Source organism: Penaeus monodon, chromosome 4 (assembly GCF_015228065.2).
Source record: "Penaeus monodon isolate SGIC_2016 chromosome 4, NSTDA_Pmon_1, whole genome shotgun sequence".
NCBI lineage: Eukaryota > Metazoa > Arthropoda > Malacostraca > Decapoda > Penaeidae > Penaeus > Penaeus monodon.
In genome coordinates, this window is record NC_051389.1 from 35,392,913 (window position 1) to 35,399,039 (window position 6,127).

At 33.9% G+C, this 6,127-nt stretch overlaps 1 pseudogene; it reads left to right on the forward strand.

Annotated features, from left to right (window-relative positions):
• Positions 1–2,170: 2,170 nt before the first annotated feature.
• The window catches only part of LOC119572538, a 15,070-nt pseudogene continuing 11,113 nt past the window's right edge, over positions 2,171–6,127 (forward strand).

The following is a 6,127-nucleotide window of genomic DNA, read 5'->3' on the forward strand; positions in this document are numbered from 1 at the left end:
AACGTTTTTTTATTCTTACAAGTCATTATCCCATGGACATATCGAGACAGTTATAGCATTGTGAATTGGGAAGTATCTGAATTCACGAGTATGAGGTCGTGCCCTATTGCAACTATTTTCTGGTAGAGGACCTTTTAAAGTTAGTCTTGTAATGACTTTGCTTCTGTCCATGTGTGGTTTCATTATTTACGCTGTGTTAGTTCTTTTAATGTCGTATTATCTCTATAAGTTTCAGAGCTTTGTCCCACTGATTGTCTTATTTTTTCTTGTTATGTGTTTAGGGCTTAGGTCATTCTCAATGTGGAAGATGGTTCCGTAGGAAAAGCCTATGTTCTGCTGGAGGCTGGTGTTTGCAAACAATTTTCCATGCTCCCAAGATTCTGAATTTGATTAAGAGGTCTCAATTGTTGGTTATAATCTTTGATCTCAAAAATCTAATAGCTTTCCCAGTTCCTAGTCAACTTAAGCGTCTTCATTATATATTTTGAAATTCAGTTTGTTTATGATTAATTAATTTTCTGGGATTGTTGAAATTCATTGTTTTGTTACACCAGCTAAGCTTATAATGATAACATTTGGGTTATCTTGCCTTGTTTACTGTTGGGTAATTCGGATGTGGTCGGTTGAGCTTCCGTGCTGCTCCTGCGGTTTAGTGTTTTCGTGGATGCTTGGGATTGGTCTTGCTCGCTGTGCACTGTTTTTATGGTTTCACGTTGGAATGGAAATCATAATCATTTCATTTTGGGATCCAGGCTTTTCTCCTGGTTCTGGATTAGGTTCAGTGTCCATTAAAATTCTTATGTTCACTGCACTCAAAATTCAAAGTTATTTGGATGTTCACTCGGTGAAGGTTCGAACGGTTCTGTCTTTTCATAGGAATTTTAGACGGATTCCAAATCGTTCAAAACCGGAATGAATTGTGTAAACATTCGTCCCCACCCCGACGATGGCTTCTAAAACCGTCTACGTGCACCGATTTGGATTAAATGGAACCGAGATGACCGATCCGCAATTGTAGCTTATTCAAGTGTGCTACAGGCGTCAGAGACTTTGAATTCAAATTACTGCGAAATTAAAACTGCAATAAAGAAGAGAATGCATCTGCAGGGAAAGTAGATGGTGAAAATACACTTGTCAATACACACACACACACACACACACACACACACACACACACACACACACACACACACACACACACACACAGACACACACACACACACACACACACACACACACCACAACACACACACCACACAGACACACACACACACAGACAGACACACACACAGAGCAGAACACACCACAGACACACGACACACACACACACACAGGGACACCCATACACACAGACACCCACACACACAACACCACTACAAACACACACAGACACACACCACACACAACACACACACACACACACAACACACACACAACACACACCACACACACACAGCACACACACACACACAGATAACACACACACACAGACAACCACACACAGACACACACACACAGACCCACACACACACACACACACACACACACACACACACACACACACACACACCACACACACACAAAAACCACACACACACACCACACAACACACACTTTTTTCTTTTTTTCCCTTAATTATTTCTTATTAGTTTTGTTTCAAGAATATTTGGTTGGTCTTTAAAATTAGTACTCTAGTTTCGTGGTGAGAGATCAGCAACACGTGAGTATGAATATAGGTTAGGATTATTATTTTGATTCTTTCAGAGCTTCCATCAGCTTGTTCTGTAGAGTGAAATCTTAGGACATTGTAGTGTTATGTGCCTATATGTTCTATCTTGATGATGGACACAATCTACATGTTGGGTCATTCACTATTTTACTTTGTGTAGGTGCTGGTTCAATCTTGTATGTGTTTTTTTTGGAGTCTGGTTATGCAAACATCCAGTTATCTGCCTTTTGAGTCTGACCATGGTTGGGGTTCTGTGTTTTTCAGAAGCGAATTTTTGTTGTTTAGAGTTTATTTACTGTTTAACTTCCATTTTTAAAAATATTTTATTCTTATTTTTCTTTTTTCCTTTTGTCTCATTATGATTATGGGATTTGTTATGTTCTGCACTTTTCTTGCGATGCGTGAACTCAGCTGTTTCATTACTCTTTATGTTTTTGTGTGATGTATCCACAGTATGGTAGTGTGGTTTCTTTGGTTTGTAAGTGTATATATCATTGACTGTATTTCAAATATGATTGTTCATAGTTTTTTATCTTTTAGGTTTGATATAGTTGTAAGGTTGATTTTGAACATCTGAAAATATTATAATGTTACTTAATCTGTTGTTCTGGATATAGCGTAATTCCTTGTTTTTTTTGCAAAAAGTTCTGCCTACTACTACTTCTGTTTAATAAGGTTAATTCCATATTGTTGTTATATTTTGTCTTGGATATTATATGGGCAGCCTGAGAAGAATGAGTTTGTGCTTAATTTTGAACCATCGTGTGATGTTTTTTTTTTGTTTTTTTTTTTAATATCTTGTTTTTTCCATCTTTAAAAATTGACTTAATTATTTGTTCAGGGACATTTTTGTTAGATATCTATGAAGTTAGTTTCTGTTTGTTTTGTAATATCGACATGTGGAATACGGTGGTATCATTATGGTTTTTGTTTTTATTGTTATTTTTAAACTCTGCCCAGTTTCGATTGACTCTGTGTACTAAGGCCTCTCTTATCTTTTTGGAGGTTATATTCTTTTATATTTGCTGCCTTACATTTCTTTTCATTTGGTTATTCCTTGTTTATAGAATTTTCATCATTTGCATACAATCCAATTCTTTTTGTTGTATTTGATGGGCATTTTATTTTGTGAGTGTATAAGTAATGTTGGGGTGGTTTTTAAGCAGGCCTGTAGCTATTCTTAGGTTAAGAATTGAGATACCAGATTATAGATTGGAGTTTTATATAAAATCATGGAATTTCCGTATGGGTTTCTTATTACTCCCCATGTTGGGAAGATATTTTTTTCATTAAGACCAAGAAATTGTGTGGTAGTTGGAATTTAAATACTTTGTGATCTATTTGTATTATTGGTATTTGTCTTATTGCTGTTTTTTGTTAAAACACGTAAGTTTACTTTTTGTACAGATTTTTTATTGATAATTCCCATTTGTTAACACATTCTACTTATAGTTTTAACCTGATTCTATTGATTTTAGCCTGCTAGATTATTATTAATTGCTATAATTGTAATGTCATCTGGGTATGTTACTTTTTTAAAATCCATCCGTTTAGGGTTTAAATCCGTTGTTCATTATGTTGAATAATAAAGGATACAGTGAGCCTTTTGGGAAGGGCCCTTGCTATGCTTTCTTCTGTGGATTTTGTATTACCTATGACTATTTGTAGGTTCGTGTTTATGTAGGAAATGCAGTGATCCACGTTGAGTGGGGAACCTGTAATTCCAAGTTTTTGCTGCTTTTATTCTTAATTTGCTTCAGATTACTGAGTCAAAAGTTCTTCCAGATCTAGGCATGCTACAGAGAATATTTTTTCTGCGAAAGCTTTGTGATTTGATAGTCTATTTATTTGTTAGAGCATCTATGGTAGCGATGTTTGCCTGAATCCTAGTCTATTGGTTATGATGCTTATTCCAAATATTTTCACAATAACCATGATATTCTAATAATGTATCTGTAGATTTTTTATGTGATGGGTCTTTACTCCGGTTTTATTATTGGGTTACAACGATTCCTTCAGTTCCTTCGGATAATTCTCCTTTAGCAGTAAATGTTGAGCTATGATAAGATTTTTCTATACTTTTTGGGGACATTTTTAAAACTATTTGTATGGAATTTTCAGCAGGTCCTAAGCTTTTCCATTATTGATTTTTTATTTCTGAAGTTAATCCTTCAAGTGGATTTTTACTTATTCCTTCTGTGTTTGGTTTTTCTTCTCAATTCGTTATTTATGTTTTTGTTAGCAATCCTTTATTGCTTTTGTTTATTTCTTGAAATTCTTCTTTTAGCAAAATAGGTTTTACTTCCGTATCTTGATAGGCTGAGAGCTATCAATTAATGGGTAAGTATTAATTCTATTTTTACCTGCATTTTTTTATGATATTCCAAATTTTTTGGATGGTTGTGGTTAAAGTCAAGTGAAGTACAGAAGTTTTCCAGCTATTCTTTTTTCGGGTTCCTATAAAATGGTTCTTGCTTAATGTGTGTTTTTTTTTTTATTCAAATTCTGATTGAGTAATTTGGATTTTTTTCCTTTTATTAAAGGCTTTGTTTCTTTGTTTATGATTTCTTTACATTTAGATTCACCGGGTTGCTGGCTTATTTTTATTGTGACTGTATTATCAAATTAGAATATTTTTTTACCATTGTTTTTTATTAGGTCCATATTTTTTTATTGAATAATGCCCCTTGGGATTTTTGTCTTTGTGTTATCTAATTCTTCTTGAAAATGCCTCCCTTCTTCTTTACTGGAAGCTCCTTTTTTTTCTATTGTTGTGTTCATTTATTGGGCTGCTGTTCCTCTTATTACTATTGGAAAATAGTCATGCTGCATGTGTGTTGTTTTTATTTCATAATGGCTTTTAGTGTTTCGTCTGAAGATCCCTATCACTAAATTTTAGCAGTTCCTTTCCTGTGGGCGTATTAACAATCAGATTGTTTTGAGTATCAGTTAAAACAAATTTATTCCAATTTTATTTGCGTTTTTTGTTTCTTATGTCGTTGGGTTCTATGACGGGTGGTTGAGCATTAACATCTACCGGTATTAATATGGGCTTGTCTAATTGTTCTATGTAATGTGTCTATTCTAGTTCTATTGGTTGCAAGGGTGGTAATTAAAATTAAATTTAGCCATTTATTCTTGTAGCAAATTTTTATAGCTATTTTTTCTATTTTATTTTTTGGTCTCTCATTGAGGTTTAATTTCTTGTATGTATACTTGCTATGTATTACAGATAAAAATTGCAAGACCTCCTCCCTGTTGTTCTCGTCTGTCTTTCACTTCCATTGTATTGTTGTTTATCTTAAAATTGTCATTTTTAGTTGACCAAGTTTCGCAGATTGCAAATACTGTGATTTCTTTATCTAGTTAAAGGGTGTTCTCTTTCTGTCTTTTTATTTAAAATGGACTGGCATTCCAGAGTATTAATTTATGCCATAGATTACACCATTGATTTCTTATTATGATTGGAATGCTTCTGTTTATGGTCGTGTAATAAGTTCTTCTTGCTTTTTCTTTTTATAGGTTTTAGGATATTATGGTCTATATCCTGGTCCTTTTCTTATGATTTTTCTTTGTAGCTTTATATGTAGTCAGTTATCTTTAGTTCGCAGTTAAAAATATCTTCATGTGTCTCAAAATGTAGTACCTTTAGTGACTAAAAAATTAAAAAAAACAACTAATATAAATTAATTGTGAACACAGGCAAGTTTTACATAGTTGGTCGCAGCGGTCGGACAGATAAAGTTGTAGAAGCTCATCGTGGAGTTTGTACTAGCAGGCCTTTGGGAGCACGATGGAGCTGGTCTTGTTACAGGTAGGCATCAGAATAATTCTTGTTAGACTTGTCAAATCTATTAGAATTACCCATAACAGAAAAGTATTTTAAAATACATATACATAATTTTGAAGATCTTTAAAATGGATTAAGTGATTTTGGGAAAGGTTTAAAATCCTTAACGTAGTCAACTCAGTAACTTGCTTCTTTCTTTTTTCTTATTCTTCTTCTTCTTCTTCTCTTTCTTCTTTTCTTTTTTCTCTTCTTTCTTCTTCTTTTCGTCTTTCTTCTTCGTCTTTTTTTTTTTTTTTTCTTTTTTTTTTTTTTTCATTCTTTTTTTTTGAATCAGTGGGGAAGAGGCCCTTGTGAAGATATGGTTCGCAGGGGAAATGCTACGATCAACTTTGGCGAATTTACAGTCCTGTGTATGGTGCAGCTGGCCCAGACTCTGAGCCGAATCTACACTAGTGGTTATATCATAAAAAACTCGCCCCAATTCAAAACCATTCAGGTACATCAAAGAAATGGTTAAATAGGAAAATATTAATCTTATAGCTTTTTGCCACCCTTAGATGAAAGGTCTAATTTTCACATTTCTTTTTTCTTTTTTTAAGGGGAAAGGG